This window comes from Sus scrofa, chromosome X (assembly GCF_000003025.6).
Source record: "Sus scrofa isolate TJ Tabasco breed Duroc chromosome X, Sscrofa11.1, whole genome shotgun sequence".
In the NCBI taxonomy this organism is placed as follows: domain Eukaryota; kingdom Metazoa; phylum Chordata; class Mammalia; order Artiodactyla; family Suidae; genus Sus; species Sus scrofa.
Genome location: NC_010461.5, coordinates 13,801,493 through 13,822,196, shown reverse-complemented (window position 1 = coordinate 13,822,196; position 20,704 = coordinate 13,801,493). Strand labels below are relative to the sequence as shown.

Below are 20,704 nucleotides of genomic sequence, written 5' to 3'. Positions count from 1 at the left end.
GACACCATGTTCATGGATTGGAAGAAATTAGTATTATTAAAATGACCCCACTACCCAAAGCAATCTACAGATTCAATGCAATCGCTATCAAAATACCAATGGCATTTTTCAAAGAATTAGAACAAACAATTTTTAAATTTGTATGGAAATAAAAAAGACTCTGAATAGCCATACGATCTTGAGAAAGAACAGAGCTGGAGGAATCAGGCTCCCTGACTTCAGACTATACTACAGTCATCAAAACAGTATGGTACTGGCACTAAAACAGACACATATGTCAATGGAACAGAATACAGAGCCCAGAAATAAACCCACACACTTGCGGTCAATTAACCTTCAACAAAGGAGGCAAGAATATACAATGGAGAAAAGAGAGTCTCTTCAATAAGCAGTTCTGAGAAAACTGGAAAGCTATATGTAAAAGAATGAAATTGGAACATTATCTAATACCATAAACAAAAATAAACTCAAAATGTATTAAAGACCTAAATGTAAGACCAAAACTCCACAAAACTCCTGAAAGAACACTCTTTGACATAAATCCTAACACTATTTTTTGGGGATCTGACTCCTAAAGCAAAGTAAATAAAAGTAAAAATAAACAAATCGAACAGAATTAAACTTAAAAGCTTTTGCCCAGCAAAGGACACTATCAACAAAACAAGAAGACAACTTACTGAATGGGAGAAAATATTTGCTAATGATATGACCAATAGGGGGCCCAGTGCAAAGTGAAAAATACAGGGCCCCTGTGACCAACAAAGGACTAATTTCCAAAATATACAAATAACTCATACAGCTCAATATAAAAAAATAAACACCCCAATAAAAAATGGGCAGAAGGCCTAAATAGACATTTCTCCAAAGAAGACATACAGAGGGCCAATAGGCACATGAAAAGATGCTCAACATCATTAATTATTAGAGAAATGCAAATCAAAGCTACAATGAGGTGTCACCTCACATTGGTCAGAATGGCCATCATTAAAAAAGTCTACAAATAATAAATGCTGGAGAGGTTGTGGAGAAAAGGGAACCTCCTACACTGTTGGTGAGACTGTAAATTTTACACTATGGAGAACAGTGTGTAGGTTCCTCAAAAAAACTAAAAATAGAACTATCATATGACCCAGAAATCCCACTCTTGGTATATATCTGGGGAAAAAAAAAAAAAAAAAAAAAAAAGGAAAACACTAGTCCTGAGTCTGTGCCTTTAATGGGCGTAAGACAGAGATAAAACCATATGTAAATATGAACGGACATTTCTTAATGATTTGCTATCTGAAAGTTACAGCTGTAAGATATCCAGGATGCTCCCTGGTCCCTCTTGGGTTTCCTAACTTCCTGATTTCACCAAGCAATAAAATGTTAGGATGGACGTGGTGGTGAAGACGTGCCAACATTCAAGTTGTTCTGTTAGGCTGCTTGTTAACTCTCCGAGAGGGAATTGTTGAGGGAGGTGGAGGGTGTTAAACCTCTAACTAAAAGCAGGTTTGTCAACTGACAAGGTTCTTATAATTTATGCTTTCCCTCTCCACCATGACCACCAACTAGAGAAAGCTATTTATAAGGTTGTTTATCCCATGGTTGTTTATTCCAAGTCCTATTGTGCAAGAGGCATTTTTTTTATTCCACATTCCCAGCACAGTTCTGTACATACTACAAATAGCACATGCTCAACAAAAGTATAGCTAATGATGATGAGGGGGAGGAAGAGGAGGATCAGACAGATCTAGCGAGTTCCCAGAAATGAGGTGGTGTGGCTAGGTGGTTAAAAGCAGAACTTTCAAGTCAGATTAAACCTGAGTTCAAATCCTGGAGCCACCATTTACAAGTCATGGTTCCTTGAGCAAGTTAGTTAATCTCTTGGTGTCAAATAGAGATAAGAGGGTACTGTGAAGATTAAAGATGGGTTTCTTGTCAGGAACTTGGCAAGAGCTGCTACTCTCTATTATCCCCATCATCTCAACTTATCAATAAAAACTTTAGAAACTAGGACTTCACCAAATTCTAAATTTTCTATAGACTTCAATGTTGTCTAAAGCAAAGAAATAGGAGATCTTTACCGTGGAAGACAGAACTGAAAACCTGAAACTCTTGGTGACAAACCTTTCTTGTGGGCTTGATAGTGTAAAATCAGTCCAAGATGGTGGCCTCGGGGGTCAAATGAAATCAAGACTGGCAATCCCATCTGACGTCACCTGATGATCCCTGTCATTTCCTGAGAGAAATTACCTCCAAATAGTGTTGTGACTTAGAGATGGCCAAAGCCATAGACTGTCAATGCTTGAAGACAACAGAAAGTAGGCCTGGGCCAATTCCACTTTTCTATGATTGTCCCTTGTAGTCATAACTACCCAACATGACAGGCTTCTTTTCTTCCAAGAGACAGAGTTCATATGTGCCATCTTAGGTAATAATTTGAAATTGGCAACAATTAAACAGAGCTATGTTGAAAAAACAACAACAACAATAACCAAGGAACAGATTTTGTTAAATAAAGACAATTGAGGAGTTCCTGTCATGGCTTAGTGGCAACAAACCCCACTAGAATCCATGAGGATGAGGCATTGATCCCTGGCCTCGCTCAATGGGTTAAGGATCTGGTGTCACGTGAGCTGTGGTGTAGGTCACCGACGTGGCTGAGATCTGGTATTGCTGTCGCTGTCACATGGACCAGCAGCTGCAGCTCGGATTCGACCCCTAGCTTGGGAACTTCCATATGATGCCAGTGCGGCCCTAAGAAGACACACACACAAAACAAACAAACAAACAAGTCAAACTACAGAAAGGGTCGTAGTTTTTGCATTTCTTTTTTTTTTTTTGTCTTTTTGTTATTTCTTGGGCCGCTCCCGCGGCATATGGAGGTTCCCAGGCTAGGGGTCGAATCGGAGCTGTAGCCACTGGCCTACGCCAGAGCCACAGCAATGTGGGATCCGAGCCGTGTCTGCAACCTACACCACAGCTCACGGCAACGCCAGATCGTCAACCCACTGAGCAAGGGCAGGGACCGAACCCGCAACCTCATGGTTCCTAGTCGGATTCGTTAACCACTGCTCCACGACGGGAACTCCAGTTTTTGCATTTCTTTAATAAATGCAATCTAACAATAATTCCTGTCTGTGAGAATCCCTCTGTTTTTTGTTTGTTTGTGTAAAGGTTTTGCAAAGTCAATTATCCTTTTACAAAGCAGCAAAATGCCACTGTAAGTTGCAAATTTTTTTTCTGCTCAGACTATTACAGAAAGGGGCCCGCCATTCTAGTGGTGTACAGAGAAGAATAAAATACAAAAATCTCTGGTCTTTTAGATTATACGTAACTTTCTCCTTGAACAGTCATCTTGCCTATTTTCCTTAAGGAAAATTGTTTACAATTCATCATATCTTCGAAATGTAATGGATCTCTGTTTTAATCAACCTTTCCTATTTGAATCATTCCTTTATAAGGCTGATGAACATGTTTGTTTTTAACAATACAACTCAGCAGTGAAAGTGACTGGTATCAGAGGTACCGTGATTCAGTGCAATTTCAGAGATACCTTTGATAATGAATGGCTATGATGCCCAAGGCACCTTTGGCCAACTGAGGTAGGAATGGCTCCCAAATACTTCAAGTCTCTCTCTATCCATACCCTTGAGTAGTATCCTTCAATTCTCACTCTAGACTTGGGCGTGCAGTGATCAACAGGGTAATAACAAAAGTGATGCAAGCAAAGATTTGTAAAGCACTCATCCATTGGGACTATCCCTCTCTTGCTATTCTTAGGACTTTGTTATAGCTGCCACGTGAACAATCCCATCTAGGGCTGCCTGATGAGTGATGAGAGAAATCCACAGCTAGAACTCAAATGGCTGCCTCAGCTAACTGCCAGCAAATAGCCTAGCTGAGCCAGCGGGGGCCTGCAGACACATGTGAGTGACACCTGGGTGAGCCCAGTCCAAATCCCCAGAGCACAAAATTGCTGGGTTTTTTTTAAGCCATGAGGCTGTGGGGTGGTTTGTTATACAGTGAAAGCTAAGTAACTCAGGGTCCCAGTGAGAGCAGAGTTGTAGCACCAGCACTGGGACACAAGTTGGATTCCATTAGAATGATTCTGCTTTTAAACAGCTGTGATTGACATCAATATAAAACAAGAGGTGAGCAAATACCGGGTGGTCCATTCATCCACAGACACACAATTATGAACACGGTGACTATGAAAACTGGAACAAACATAGTCACAGAGGATGGGGATGGGGATGGGCTGGCCCCTCCCTGCTCAGTATTTGGGATCAACTGGGTAGACACCTGAAATGATGAGGATTTTAGGAATGGTGAGAGCTTCCACTTAAGCACCACCTAAAACTTCATTTGTTTTCTACTTCGCATTTTATGCTCTGTATAAATCTCCTAAAGCCCTTGGTTGGATCGGATCAACTGGCACATGAAACTGGAATTTGCTCTATGATTTTTTTTCCATCTACTTTTCCTAAGCATATGCTCTGTAAAATATCCCTTAGGAAAAGGGTTCCATGGTCACATAAATTATTGTGCACTCTTGATCCTCCTTGGAATTTCGCAATGTACATTGGCATATTACAGACCTGTTTGTCTTCATTCATTCCAGTGCTGAGATGCATTTGACCATGGAATCCTTTCGGTGAGTATCATACATTAAGGTCTCATTAACCAATGTTTCTCAGAGTACACTTTGAGAAAGCTTCTTTAAAACTTTCCTACAATGAAATACAGCACACATGTGGAAAAGGACATGAAGCACAAACATGCAGCATAATGAATTGTTTTAGACCAAACACCCTTTTAACTACCACCCTGGTCAAGAAGTAGATCACTGCCAAACCCTCACTAGACCCTTGTGTACTTTCATTACAAGTTCCTCCTTCCTCTCTCAAAGTAACCATTTCCTTGACTTTATGGTAATAAACTTCCTTGCAGTATTTTATTGTTTTGCCACCTAGTACATATACCTAAACTACCATCTTGTTTTGTCTGTTTTTGAAAGTTATATAAGTGGAATCACACAGTATGTGTTGGAGGGGCAGAGGATATAAGCATCCTTAGTTTCAGCAGATAATGTCAAACTCTTCCCCAAATCGAGTGAAAGGGTACCAACTGACACTCCTATCATCAGTGTATGAGAGTTCCAGTTGCTCCATATCCTAGGTTATACTTGGTAATATCAGATGTTTTAATGTTTTGCCAATCTACTCAACGTACAGTGGAGTTGTGCATTTGTGTTTCTCTGTTTAGTAACGAGGTTGAGCACATTTTATTATGTTTATTGGTCATTTGTACATCTTCTTTTGTGCAGCTCAAGTCTTTTGCTCATTTCTCTACTGAGTTTCTATTTCTTAATTGAGAGGAGTTCTCTACTCTAGATAAAAGTCCTTTGTTGGGTATAGGAGTTGCAAATGTATTCTCTTGCTTTTCAGCTTATTTTATCTCTTTCTTAATGGGGTATTTGCTGAAAAAAAGTTCTTCATTTAAATGTAATCAAATGTATCAGCTGTTTTTCTTTTATGCTTAGCGCTTTGAGTGTCACCTTTAATGGCATTTGCATCCGAAAAGCGAACCCTCCTACAATGTGGGTAGGAATGTAAATTGGTACAGCCACTATAGAAAACAGTATGGAGGTTCCTCAAAAAACTAAAAATAGAGTTGCCATATGATTCAGCAACCCCACTCATGGGCATATATCCAGACTATACTATAATTTGAAAAGATACACGCACCCCTATGTTCAATGCAGCACTATTCACAATAGCCAAGACATGGAAACAACCTAAATGTCTATCAATATATGAATGGATTAAGAAGATATAGTACATATATACAATAGAATATTACTCAGCCATAAAAAAGAATGAAATAATGCCATGTGCAGCAACATGGATGGACCTAGAAATTATCATACCGAGTAAGTCAGACAGAGAAAGACAAATGCCATATGATACCACATATGTGGAATCTAAAATATGACACAAATGAATGCATCTATGAAACAGAAAGACTCACAAATATAGAGAACAGAGTTGTGGTTGCCAAGGAGGAAGGGGGGTGAGGAAGATATGGATTGGGAATTTTAGACTAGCAGACACAAACTATTATATATAGAATGGATTACCAACAAGGTCAACTGTATAGCACAGGGAACTATATTCAATATCTTGTTATAAACCATAATGAAAAAAAAAAATATATATATATATCTAAATCACTTTTCTGTACACCAGAAATGAATACGACACTGCCAATCAACTATACTTCAATAAAATAAGTTTTAAAAAAATAACACCTGTCTCCATGTCCAGTGGTATTCTGAGCAGCTGGACTTGAAACAGTCAAGCCATTGGTCAATGGTAGGAGTCAAACCTAAAAACTGCATGCTGGAGGAGATAAGTGGAGTTGGTAGGAAGGGGAAGGGCAGAAGGCCAGAGAAACAATAGGGATTGTCAAGAAGGCAAAAGGGGCCCTTCAGGTGGATGGAGGTATGATTGAAAGTGGAGTGAATGTCGCTTTCACCACACAGCTCCTTATGCATGGAAAGGAAGCTGGCAATATCATCAGAAAGAACAGAGACTCAGTTAGGAAGCTTGCGAGGAGAGTGGTGTAAACATCTTGGAAGCGAATGTGTTGAGAGAACGATCACTTTGGTTGGACCCACAAATGCCATCTTTAAAGGCTTTCCTGCAATCATTTGCTACAACCATTGAAGAAGACGTCAGCACAACAGCCCAGTCGCCAGCAGCCCCTGGTCCCTGTGAGTCTGGTGGTTACCGCTATCAGTGTGGCTCTCTCACTGGGAAAGGTGGTTTCTAGATCAAGGAAATATGACAAGAGAGTACAGGGGCTCAGGTCCAAGTGGCAGGGAATATGCCTCCCAACTCAACTGAGCAGATCATTATAACTGCTGGCAAACCATCACTGAGTGTGGCAGACAAACCTGTCCGGTCACGCTGGAATCACCCTGACTCCAAAGGCCATCCAGCTCTCTGGTCATCCTTGCAGGTGGTCAGGACAGATACAACACAGGCAGCAATGGTATGAGCTTTCCTCACCCTTTCCAACCCCTCCCACGCATGCCTCAGTCCAGACCTGGAGGGACTCCCTCTAGAGGCCTATTGCATTCAAGAATGCTAGTCCACAGCCACATTTGACCAAGCTACCCATGTTGGCAATGCAACCCTGGATTCATTGACACTGAATCCACTCTCCAGAGATGAAAGGCTACCAGGCAGGTTTGGATGCCTCTACTAAGACTACTCATGAACTCATCATTTCAAGCACATTAAGTGGCTGCACAGTGGGGTGTTTGGGTGCCCAAATCAAGAAGATCCACCAGATGTCTGGGGTATAGTTCAACATTGCAAACCCAATGGAAGGATCGACCATCATTGGATCTGGGCCAGCATTAGCCCCATTCAGTATCTGTCAGGCTTTCCCCAGAGACTGGTGGCGTGGGGTGCTGCTGTAACAATGCAGATTCATCTATAATCCTTTTTGGCTGTTCACCACTCTTAGTCCATCTGTGTAGTTTCTGAACAGTCAGCAATTCCGAGTTTTAAATAGTCTGTATGTTTCAGTTTCTTTACACTTCATCATCCACTTGTGATTTTTAAATTATTCTAATTCATTTCTCCATTCAGCTGTTAGAGCTAAGTTCCACATTTAGTTTCATAAGCTTCTCCCTGTTTTATTTTGGGGGTTTTTGCTCATGCATTTTTTTCTGTCATAGAACTGGAAGAGTAGAATATTAATACAATTCAGTTTAGGAGTTTCCTCTGTGGCACAATGAGACTGGCAGTGTCTCTGGAGTACTGGGATGCAGGTGGGTTAAGGATCCAGCCACAGCTGTGGCATAGGTCACAACTGTGGCTGGGATCTGATCCCTGGCCCAGAATTCCACATGCTGTGGGGCAGCAAAAAAAAAAAAAAAAAAAGAAAAAAATATACAATTCAGTTTAGTCTATAATGTCAGAGAAATTTTAAAAACTAAAAGATGAGTAGGTTGAGAATCTGACTTCAGTGACTTGGGTCGCTGTGGAGGTGGGGGTTCGATCCCCAGCCCAGTTCAGTGGATTAGAGGATCCGGCGTTGCTGCAGCTGTGCGTAGGTCACAGATGTGGCTTGGATTCAGTCCCTGGCCTGGGAACTTCCATATGTCGCAGGTACAGCCATTAAAAAAAAAAAAAAAAAAATTAAAAGATGAACTGGAAAAAATATTTAGCCAGATAAGGTTTTCCTCATAGTTATCTTTACTACCATTTTGCAACCACATGAAACTTGGAATCTTCTTGCTCTGGTATCTGTTTGCTTTATTCTCCCATAACCAAAGCTACAAGGACAAGAACGTTACATTCTATTGGTAGTGACTATGGTGCAGCCTGGTGGAGGGCAGAGAACCAACATTTTTTGGCTGGCTACTCTATGCTAAGCACTGTACTAAGCTGTGGGCTTACATTACATAGTTAATTCGCTCACCAATTCTGGAGGGAGATGTCATGACCCCTCTTTGATAAATGGAGGAATTAAGATTCACGGAGGCAGAATAACTTGAGCAAGGTCACACAAGTCGAATGGCCAGTCAATGGCCAAGGCAGGACTGGATCTCAAGACTGACTCTAACCCCAAAGTTCATGGATTTCCCAATGCCACATGCTGCCCTCTGATAAAGGCAAGAGACTTGGCAAAGTGGATCTGTGAAAGGCAACTATAGATAACGTGTCGTCTTTGCTGCACGATCACTGGTGAGGGAAAAATCTTTCTAGTCCCTTTCCGGCTTGATGTGGGGTACCCTAGAAGCAGAACCAAAAAAAGGATTTGAGCGCAAGTCCCTTCTTGGAGTGGTGAATCCAGGAAACAGCAGTAGAGGAAGTGAGACAGGAAGGAAAGGCAGCCAGTAAAGGGGGTCACTGGGGCGCAGCCCTGCTGGGGAACTCCCAGAGCCTGGCCTTCCGGTTCCCCAGAGTTACCCCACCTCATCACTGCTCCAGTGGAGGGGTGAAGCCTCTGGGTTTTCATCCATCAACTCACACCCAGCACATTACATGAGGGCAGCGGTGGAGGGATGAGCTCTCTGGCACTTTGGGCTTCCCCTGGGGGCCAGGCCCACAGGCTCCTAGGGCCCACAAAAGGCCCTGATGGCGGAGCCTTGCAGGTGTTTGTAGTAAAGAGCCTATGGCATAGAAGCGGGTACCGAGGCCATGTGGCAGAAAACCAATACTGTCTGCTCTACCCTCTACTAAGAAAGGCCAACAAAAAAGAGAAATAAACTTGAGCTCTGGTAAAGGAGAGGAGGCCATAGAAAACTTTGAAATCCCTCCAAAGGGCTGTGCAATGTAATATTCCTGAGCCGTTCACAGTGGCGCCTTGGAATCTAATTTGCCACACTACGGTAGTGACGCCCACCACACTACAGTTTAATAATTTAGCTATTATTCAAGAGCGATCCTATTAACAGTCCATTCATTTTCTCCCCAGTGGTTCAGTCATTGAAATTCGGCGCCTTGTGACTCTTAGTGATACTCTGGGAAGTATTATTTACGGGCGTGGACCAAAAAAGATTTGACAAAGATTTCACATGCAACCTGATAGGAAAGACATGATTTCCAAATTGGACTGGGGAATGGGCTGGGCTGGGTTGAGTCTCAGACACTCTCTGGAGTTTTTCCAGCTTGCTTCCCCATTCACAAAATGGGGGGGAGGGGTGGCTAGGAGAGGTGGTATTTAGAGATTTTAAATACTGACTAAATAAAGGGGCTTTTTGATGCTAATTAACCCACTTAATCCCTTTCAGAGACTAGCACTTTCAACAGCTTTAAAATGGAAGAAAAATGTAATCAATGGGGAGGGAGAGAGGGATTGACTATTTAATAAGGCGACAACAGAGTTAACTTGCACAGACAATGGAGGGCTGTGAAGTCCGGTAGGTTTAGAAAGAGCCAGCTTTCCAAAGAAAAACAGTACAAAATTGCAAGAAATTTCAGATTCTGGCTCAATTCTTTGTTCAATGATGTACAACCTGTGTCCTGCCTTGTACAAAGATGCTGCAATTTAATTCATGCACTCTTGTCAAAGGAGTTTTACACCAAGGAATAAAAGTAAAACGAAGCTAAGTAGTTACCCAAGCAGCCACCCTTTTCTTACCACCCCCCCAACATTTCTTTCTTTCTGGTTTTTTTTTGTTGTTGTTGTTGTTGTTTTTTTTAAGGGCAGCACCTATAGCCTATGGAGGTTCCCAGGCTAGGGGTCAAATTGGAGCTGTAGCCCCCGGCCTAGGCCACAGCCACAGCAACGAGGGATCCAATCCACATCTGCGACCTACAGCACAGCTCGGGGCAACCTGAGATCCCTAACCCACTGAGGGAGGCCAGGGATCAAACCTGCGTCCTCATGGATGCTGGTCAGGTTCGTTTCCGCTGAGCCACGACGGGAACTCCTCAACGTTTTCCTTCTTAAAGGTGAATTAATTCCTAAGGTGTTCGGATGCTTGATTTGTACTTTAGCCTCAGGACTTTCTTGTCATTAGGGTCAGCAAAATTGCTTGATGATCCCAGCGCGAACGATGGAATCAGCCTGACCTGGGTTAGAGTTCAGGTTCTGTCACTTAACTGGTCTTACTTATTTTACATGGAAAACGGAGCCAATACTGGTATATCCCTCATCAGCTGTAGGAAAAATTACACGGCAGTGGAAAACGATACATTTGCAACAGCAGGGAGGTGAAGCAACCTTTCTTATACATGGCCAGAAAGTAAATATGAAAGGTCTGTGGGCTACGTGGCCACTGCTGCAACTACTCAATTCTGCCGTTGTAGCATGAAAGCAACCACAGAAAACACACAAATAAATGTGCACAGGCTGTGTTCCAATAAAACTTTATTTCCAAAAGCAGGCCATGAGCTGCATTTGGCCTGTGGGCAACTGACTAGAGCACACCTTTCTCAGTTTTCTGACCCGAGATTTTCTTTGGCATTCAGCCATTTCACAATTCTGTATTTGCAAAATAATTCTTGCCTGTAGATACACAAATTCTGTCCGTTAAAGGTTCAATGTGCTGTGCCTCCCGCCTTGGGGAAGAGTTCAAAGTTGCCTCCATTTGCATATTCATTTAAATGTTCCTGAGCTATCGTTTTCCCGGTTTGTTCTTTGAGTTCTCCCTTGAATTGGCTGTACCATCCTGAGGCAGGAGGTAGATGGGCCCCAGGCTGAGCAGCTGGAACCTGTGCCCTGTGGACAGATACTTCGAGAGCAAGGATGGGCTGAGACCTGTTTGGATTAAAGACAGAGACCACGCATTTCTCATTCTTGAGGTCAAAGTGATCCCCCAAGCTATGCAAGTGCAGAAAGGATCCTCAAGGAAGGAAGGCGCTAGCCCATAATATGTTCTGTCAACTTCCCAGAGACCCTCGCACTAGAATCCTTACTGGCTAATAGGTGTGCCCACGCACAAACGGGAGAGGGCCCCGAGTCAGACCGAATACAGACGCAGAGTCAAAGAAAGCAGGATGACTGCCCAGGGGAAACATGGAAGAAGTGCCCCCATATAAGTGATTTAAACCACTCCAAAAGGGCACGGCTCACTCCTACTCTCTCGGAGCCTGACCATGCTTTCTCCTAATAAACAGTGTACTTGTCTCACTACTTTTCATCCCTCTGCTAAATTCCTTCTTCGAAGCAGACAAGAGCCAGGGCCCTGCCCCTAGCCAAGGGACCCTGGTCTAGGGGGTCTAATGGTTAGGATTTAGCACTTTCACCACGACTACCTGGGTTCAAGCCGTGGTCGGGGCACTGAGATCCTGCTTCACGCTGCAGCTACCCTAGGCCCACCTGAGCTCAATCCTACCAATTCCCTCATTAATGAGTTAAGTGATGTTGTTAAAGAAAAATTCTTCTGACATTTATTACAATGTTAAAGACGACTTTATTCAAGACGATTACAGCAGTGGGGAGAGGTCCGGCACAACGTGCAACATAGCTGGGGTTTTGCAGCCAGTGAGCGGTGTGCAGGAGTCAGCTGGTAGAAAGTTACTAAGAGGAAATGCCAAGCGCAGGAGGATTCATGATGAACCAAATGAAGAGGAGTCTTGCTGAAGGCAGGCCAGGGTGCTAAGAGATCAAGTCCGTGAGGGAATGAGAAATAGGATCAGACACAAAGAGGACTCTGGCCACACTGATTCAATGACATTTGTGAATCAGCAGACCAAGGACAGCGCCCAAAGTTGGGGCTTTGGGGACTGAGTGGAGGAGCCTTTGCCCGTCAACATGTGTTCACTTTACATCTTAGGAAAGTTACGGATGAAGTTTTTCTGAAAATTAACCTTCGGTCCAGCCAGTATTTTGGAAGGACTTAACATAGCAACTGGCACATGAAGGTCGTGTTGAGTTGTTACTGCTGCTTTTGTTGTTATGATTATATGAATGAAAACTCCAACAAGAAACAGAAGCCAGCCCAAACGGTTCCAATGCAGAGGTTCCAGTGAAGGGACTACTCTGTGGGCAGGTTAAGGGAAACAACAGGGATGTTCAAGCACCCAGAGCCTACGATGGGAGCCACTGCCATGTGCTGACAAGGGGACAAGGGGAGGAAACGGTGTCACTGGACTGCAGTGAGAGCTGGGGCCATGGCCGAGGGTCCACCAGTCAGGACCTGTGGTCATGGAAGGACATAATTCTTACCAGAGGTGGAGTGCTGAAACAGGGAAGGACCAGGGAAGAAATATTCCAGCCTCTCTCTCCTCCTGCCTTCTGATCCCATGCAGGGCCCTCCTGCTGACTGAACCCCATCAGAAGTCAGCCTCCAGGGAACCCAGGTGATGTCATCTGCCTCTTGGGGCACAGAGCCAGGCAAAGAAGGCAAGGAGAATGCATCTCGGGGATGAAGGGTGAAGAATAACCAGCACTATTGTTATATTATTATTATTATTATTATTATTAATAATGCTCAAAACCCACAGAATATACAACACCAAGAAAGAAACCCAAGGTAAACTATGTAGGTTGAGTGATAATGTGTCAGTGCAGGTTCATCAACGCTAACAAAGGTACCACTGTGTTGGGGGGTTGTTGAGAGCGGGGAAAACCGTGTGCGTCTGGGCAGCGGGGCAGGGATCATATGGGGCATCTCCATACTTTCTACTCAATTCTGCTGTGAACCTAAAATTTCTTTTAAAAACAAAATCTACCATATATATCTAAACTTCAACAAAAATGAAATCTATTAAAAAATATTCTATAGTGCTTTATATTTTCTAAAATGTTGGCATCACGTTGTGAAGAGATAGAGCGAATACAGTATCCTCATATTATAGACAAGGAAAATTAAGTTCAAGTACTTCAAGTCCAACTGACAAGTGGGAGAGCCTTCCAGGTGCGGAGTGCTTAGAACAGAGGTCAGTTTTCCTGACTGGCACATCTTGTCCTGGATAGAAACAGGAATAAAGCCTACTTACTTACTTCCGGCCGAGAAAGTGTGCCCGAGGATAAGGGTGGGTGTGTGTGTGGAGGCTCACTCTCCATAACTCTTCTCCCAAAACAAAAACAAACAAACAAAAAGCCAAAACCAAAACACAGACAAAATACGTCTTCTCCCAGAGCTCTTGTGTGCGGAGTTGCTTGTATCTTGAGAGACTCTCCTATACTTCATCCTCCTCCCTTCCCCGCACCTGCCTCTGCTGGCTGCCCAAGGGCAGAATGGTCCACAAGGATGCCTCATGCAGAGTGGACCCAAAGGTCAAGGGTGGAGCAGAGGGCCGGCAGTGTGCCAACTTCAGAACCTCTGCCTGCCAAATCTCCTCCCTCGGGTCCACCCCTGTCTGACAAATATTTGTCTTTGGGGCTGCAGTTTAAGCATTACTTCCCCTTGAGATGCTGCTCCTCACCCTCGATATAAACTAGGTTGTTCCCATTATTCTTGCCGCTATGTCTTACTTCTTCTTCAGAGAGCTTATCACCGCGTCTGACTGCTTGGATATTTGTCAATCGGTTTCTTGCTGGAGCGCCTCTCTACAGACGCTAAGGTTCACGAGCACTGAAACATCATTTACCACCAATAACCCCACGTTCAGCACAGGCCCTGACATGCAGGTGATAATAAATGTGTGCTGAATGAAGGCGTGTATGAGTAAATCAATTAAATAACATTAATGAAACCTCGTTGCGCCTTCTAACCTCTCACGACAGCCATTTCTAGTTCCAACCGGACTGTGGATATCAAGATGCCAGAGGGCTAGAAAAGGATTTGAGAATGGGCAGATTTTAAAGACGGTTTTAAGGACGTGGGCTTGTATTCTGAGAGACATGGGAAGGCCCTGGAGGGGTTGGGACATGTTTTGCTCCGCCCCCTACTTCACCCAGCACTCCCTCCCATCCCTAGTGACTCACCGTAAGCATTCAATAAATTCGTTGAATGAATGCATGAATGCATGCATGCATGAATGAATAAAACTATGATCTCTATCCCTAAAGAACTTCTGAGTGTTGTAATAAGATACAATTCATATTCATGGAGTTATTGGAGAATTCCAGCGATGGGAGGGGGTGCAAGACACATGCCAGACTGCATCCAGATATTGAGGGGAATTAACTTGGGAATCGCATTTATGGCTTTTGAATTGGTTCGTTGTCTGTCTTGTCTCCACGATTTCAATTACAAACAGCTTAAGAGCAGAGCCCAAGACTACAACTGATTCAGATCCCTGGGGCCCTAGCACAGAGCCCAATGTCCCGAGGTGGGCCCAAAACACTCTTCCGGGTCTCCCGCGGCTTCAGCAGGTGGGGTTCATTTTCAGGGCAGTGTGTTTCACACGCCAGCCTTCTAGGGAGACCCTGGGTGATCCCTCTAGGGGAGTTACCAAATGTGGTTCTGGTCATGTTGTGTGACCTAGAGGCAGCTCTGAGGATTCTGGTCCTTCCCTTCGTTGTCCTAACTCTCCAGTTCAGAGGTAGGAGCAATGGTTGTTGGTCTGGGATCACCGGCTTCTCTGCACAAAGACTAGGGGTGGTGCGCCAGCACTGCAGAAAAAGCACTGGACTTGTTTTGAGATTCAGCTCACTATCTGTGTGTCTATAGATGCATCATTTCAATTCTCTGGGCACCAGTGTTTCTCACTCATAAAATTAGAGGGTGGAGAGTGGATAAGAGAATTCCTAAGATCTGTGCCTGCTCTTCTAAGATTCTAATTCCTGATGTGACATGAGAAAATGATTCCTTAAATGCCCATAATCCATCTTCTAACTTCCAGAATACCCCTAAGCCATGTATGTGCTGTATCTCTGGACCATTTCCAGAGATTTCAGATTGTGCTCATCTTAGAGGTGCTCTTATTTCTAAAATGCCAGACGCTGATGAGTTTAGTAACTGGAGCTTATTTTTATTTTTTTGGCGTTGGATTTCTGACATCTGGAACAACTTCCTGTCAGATCCCAGAAGGTTCCCTCCCAGAGTGTCTTCAACAGCAGCAAACAATTTACACCCACCCAGGACCCATCATGCCTAAGATGTCTTGGGGCATCTTGCTGCAATTAGGAGAAAATGAAACCAGGAGCTCAGTCTGATGAAAACCGAGGTTGAGAACTAGTATTAAAATAGAAATCACTAATATAGGCAAAACGTAGCTGAAAGTGCCAATTCATGTGAGGTGGTGTGTTTGCGGGGGGGGGGGGAGCGCAAGGAGAGAGTGCCAAGTAGCTATGCCGGCAGTTCTATGGGACAGGACAAGCTCAAGGGCAACATTAAGCACCTGCCTGTCGGTTAATGTGTCAGAGATTCTGATGAGCTGATAAAACAGGAGAAGCCACTAAAAGGCTCCTGGGCAGTGCCCTTAGAGATCACTACCATAGAGGGCTAGTAAGTGATGGTTTAGGTGGCATTCATCCAGGCGCAGACTCTGAGAAAAGGATGGGAGGGCAGTGTACATAGGAAGTGGCCCTAGAAAGTTCCTGGGATGAATGGGAAGGGAGACAGGGAAGGAAACCAATAAAAGGAGTATTATTAAACAGGGTACCACTGTGGGTGCTGAGGCTCAGTCCTATTGGGGAACTCTGGAAAACCATAGATCAGGCCTTAGAGTGTGCAGCCTGAGGGGTATAGAAACTGGGGTATTGATCCTCCAACTCCCATCCACCATTGGCTGAGGTCTGCTCTTAGAGGCATCGTTGGCCTCCCTCCTACAGGTTGATAGAGGACCCCAAGAGAAAGAGTTATGGGCGCTTGAAGTGGGAAGCCTTCGGCATGTGCCGGAATGCTAAGTGCTGAGGGGGGATGTCCGTGGGGTCCTAAGAGCACTTGCTACATTAACCTTGACCACGGTTCACACTGCCAGGTAGTCAATTCACACCATGAGTCAGGTGTAGGGGGAAACATAGGATCGTCGAGATAAGTGTACTGTACTGATCTCCAGCCCATCGTCCTCATTTTCCAGATAAGAAAACCAAGGTTTAGAGCAGTACTGTCCAAGAAAAACATATTTCAAGCCACCTAGGTGATTCTTTAAAATGTTGGTGGCACAGTTAAAAAGTAAAATGAAACAGGTAAAGTTGATTTTAATAGCATATTTTATTCAACCCAATATATTCAAACTATTAAAGTCTTAATGTAATCAACATAAGTTATTACTGAGATGTTTTCTTTCTTTCTTTCTTTCTTTCTTTCTTTCTTTCTTTCTCTTTCTTTTCTTTCTGTACTGCCACTTTGAAAATTTCCACTTAGAGCACATTGCACTTCCGACTGGCCACATTTCAAGTGCTCATTAGCCACCTGTGGCTGGTGCCTACCTTATTATTGAACAGCACAAATCAAAACATTTCCATCATTGCAGAAAGTTCTACTGGCCAGCACTGCTCTGTTACTTTGTGTCATTTGCTCCCATTTAGAGAGCATGTGGGTGGTAAAGGTAGTTGACAAGAAGCCAGAAAAGAACCCTAGGACCTCTAGTTAGGCTGGCAGCCTGGGCCTTAAAATTTTTCCAAAAAGAGAAGGAAGGGGTTCTTAGGTGGCCTCAAGCTGCTGAGTGCCAAGATTAACTTGTACAACCTCCTAGACATAAGAAGATCCTGGGGTCCAGCTCAGGGAGACCTCCTGAGGGGAAGGTCGGCTCTCTCTTGTTCATTACCATGGCCCCAGCCCAGGACCTGGCTCATAGGAGGCCCTCAGGAGAGGCACCTTTGGGTGGCTGTCATAGGTCACCAGTAGGTGAGGAGCTGGGAGGGAATCATGAGCATCATTGCCCTTTGGGAGGCCACCTGGTAACACAGTCATGAGCAAACTGGTCAAGGGACAGTTGGACAAAGAAGCCCAGAAAAGAAGGAACTATCTCCCCATTCCCCAATCCTTTCTTAACAAGTGCCTACTACGCCACCCTACAAAGAGAGAAACGGAGGCAGGGAGCAGTTAAGAGAATCTTCCAGCAAGACCATTGTGTTTGCCTGGGGTGAAGTGCTTTGACATTGGCCCAACACACATATTTAACAAGGAGGCAATTTGCCCAGGGTTTTACTCCCACAATAAATCTTATCCTTTTCTGCTCCTTAGACTGTCTTCTCGTCTCTGCATTACACTAACAGCTCCCTTTCCCAGCAGTGGCAGTAATAAATGGTGTGCACACAATGGAGAAGGTAGGGTTTCAAGGTGAAGCCCTTGGAAGCGATTCCTTTATAATTTCATTTACGGCCATGTCATATTTCATGGCGCAACTCACCAGCTCTGTGGGTGGCTTTGTGCGTGCTCTGGAGAAAGGGAGAGTGAGCGGCGTCCCCGCCCCCCTCCCGGTGGAATTCGGAAGTTAAAGCACCTCCCGAGTCTCTCAAGGAGAGTTTAACCTCTCCGAGTGTTCACATGGAGCTGCTTGCCATCCAGGCAGCCACCGTAACAGATGTTGGAGAGGTGTCCGCTCCAAGAAGCCCCTTCTAATCCACTCGGCCCATCACGAGGTCCCTTGCCTGGCACTCCTGCAGCACTGGCAAGCCAGGCCTCTGGCTTCTGTCCACCATGAGAGGGCCATTTCTCTTGAGAGTGGCATCTAGGGAAGGGTGCTACTTAACTGCCGCCTTCCCGAGTCCAGACATATACCGCCGAACCCCACCAGAGCACTCCATCAGTGGTAATCAGTTGACTGAGTTAACGCAAATAATTGGCAACCTCCATCTTGGGTGTATTAAAATTATCCAATTACTATGACCTCCTTAGCAGGCAAACAATGCAACACGATTGGTCTGCCTCCTCCAAGAAGGGGCCAAGAGTCTATCTGGGAACTGGATCGGATTCAAGTTCTGTCTGAAGCCAAATGATAACCTAACTTTGCACACAGACTCCAACACACGAGACACACATACACACAAGATAAGAGATCCTAGAGGACTTGTTGAGGACACAGTCAATCAATACTAGCTAAGTAAAAATCAATAAAGGTGGCCACCATGACCTGGTTATCCCGCGGAGGCTGCATGATAAAGTGGGGAAAGCAGCAGACCTGAGTTTAAATCCTGTCTCCACCTCGAGCTATATGCATGGGCTTGGGCAACTGCCTTAATCTCTCAGAGTCTTGATTTCATCATCTGTACAATGAGAATGATAGTATCTACTTCCTAGCATGATTACATGAGATATTCGCAATAAAACTCCTAGGTACCTAACAGGCACATGGGAAACACCAGTTATTTTCCCCTCTGTCTGGAATATTCTAGCTCATGTGGCAGACTCCCAGGCACCTTCTAAGGCTTGCCTTAAATAGAATAGGCCAAGAGGAGGTGATGCCTCCTTGTGCCCTGCTTTCCTTGTATCTCTTTGGGCAGCTATTACTGCACTTCTCACTTGATACCACAATGCTTTGGGTCAATGCTCTCCAACTTTGAGGTCAAGACCAAGTTTGCACCATTTTGTATCTTCAGAGGTTAGCATACCGCCTGGCACGTAATCAAAACTCAATAAAGACTCCCTTTTGCATGTAGGAAAAAAGATAAGAAGGACATATACCAAAATGTAGCCTTGGTTATCCATATAGATTACAGTTGGTTTTCTTCTTTTGAGGGAAGATCTTCTTTTTTAAAAATGTGGTTTTCCCTACAATGGCATATTTAATTGGATAATGATATAATTCTATCAAAATTTACAAATGTATGCTCAGGAAGAAGACGGATGGACGGACAGATGGAAGGATAGATGTATTCAATGTATTTAACCCATTTCCATTCCTCCTGATTCTCAGTGTCTGCGTGTGCAGGTGAGTTTGCTGCAAGCAAGAAAAGAGATTTCCATTTCCCAAGAGCCTGCTCCCTATTTCCTACCAAATGGTTGTGAAACTCTCTTTCTTCTGTTCAAACTCACATTTTCTCAATACCCACATCAGGAAGGGGAAGTCACCCCCACTTCACCATGCCAGCACTCGGCAAGCCTTTTCAACGAGGGTCTAGACAGTAAATATTTCAGTCGTACTGTCTCTGTTCACAATTCCTCATCTCTACTGTCAAAGCAAGCAAGCAGAAATGAACGAGTATGGCTGTGTTCCAATAAAACTTTATTTACAAAAACGCAGCAGGCTAGGTCTGGCGCGGGGGCCACGGTGTGCCAACCCCTGGTCTGGGACTTTGCCAGTGTTCCCTCTCTTGCTGGAAAGCCCTCTGTCCTGCCTGCCCACTTAGATTCTATCCATCCTTCCCCCTTTACTGTAACATCCCTACTTCTCATCTACTGTCTGAGGCTGCTGTTACCGCCCTGCAACAGCATGTGTTCTGGCAGGTGCTAGATAAATACTGAACCATTTGCTAAGAAGTATTCTACTCTCCGGGCAGTGGGGGGAGGGGGGTGGATTTTTAAAGATGGTGCTATGTTTTGGAATTATGCTTGGAAAGAACTGGAATGGGAGCGTGTAAATATTCATAGGAACAGTCTACAGGGCCTCAGCCTTACAATAACGTGGTCAGCATAGTAATTCGCATCTTGGAAGAAGAAGACACACCGAAAAAATTCAAAAAGCGGAGCACCTCTACAATAACCTAATGGCAGAGTGACAAAAAGAAGCCAGGTACTACGACCCATTGTCTCACTTCTTAAGGAGTATCCTCACTGTAAAATCTGAAATAAAAATAATAATAGAAGCTTCTGTGAAGGAACTGAAGGCCCAAGTGCAAAGGAGTTTTTAGTGTCTTAGGCCAAGCTGGAGGTGATAAATCAAATCCCTCCACTGCAGATGCTCAAGTCTCCCTTCAAAATGAGCCACCGCGTCTGGCTTTAGCTTTGGGTTTCATTTTCTTCTGCTCAGCCAAGCGCCGAGCCCCTGCTCTTGGCTCTGGGAGGTGTGCTGAAGTTTGTGCTGAAGTTTATGCTGAAGATCACGTGGCAGTCCCAGAGGTGCTCGGCAAAGGTGACTGTGGAGTCCATAAATGATCCTCGTTTGGTGGCAAAATGCTGGGCTCCCTCTGCCTAAAAATGAAATACTAAAGAAGACGCACACTATGGTCGCCATGCCACCGAGAAGGTGCTTTCCTGGCTTGCGGGCCACTTGCCGACAGAGCCAAGCCAGGGGCCGAGGGTTGCAAAGCCTGTTGATTCACCCTCAGGGCTTTTTCGGACTGTTTGACAGCAGCGGTAGCGGCAGCTCTGTTTGCGAGCACACACACCATCTGGCCCCAGAGCACAGGAACTAAAGGAAGGGAATACCCGTGAACTGAGCTCTGACCTGGGGTTTTAAAACCTGCCTCCTAAGGCTTC

At 44.4% G+C, this 20,704-nt stretch overlaps 1 pseudogene; it reads left to right on the top strand.

Annotated features, from left to right (window-relative positions):
- LOC110257840 lies at positions 4,626 to 6,971 on the top strand (annotated as a pseudogene).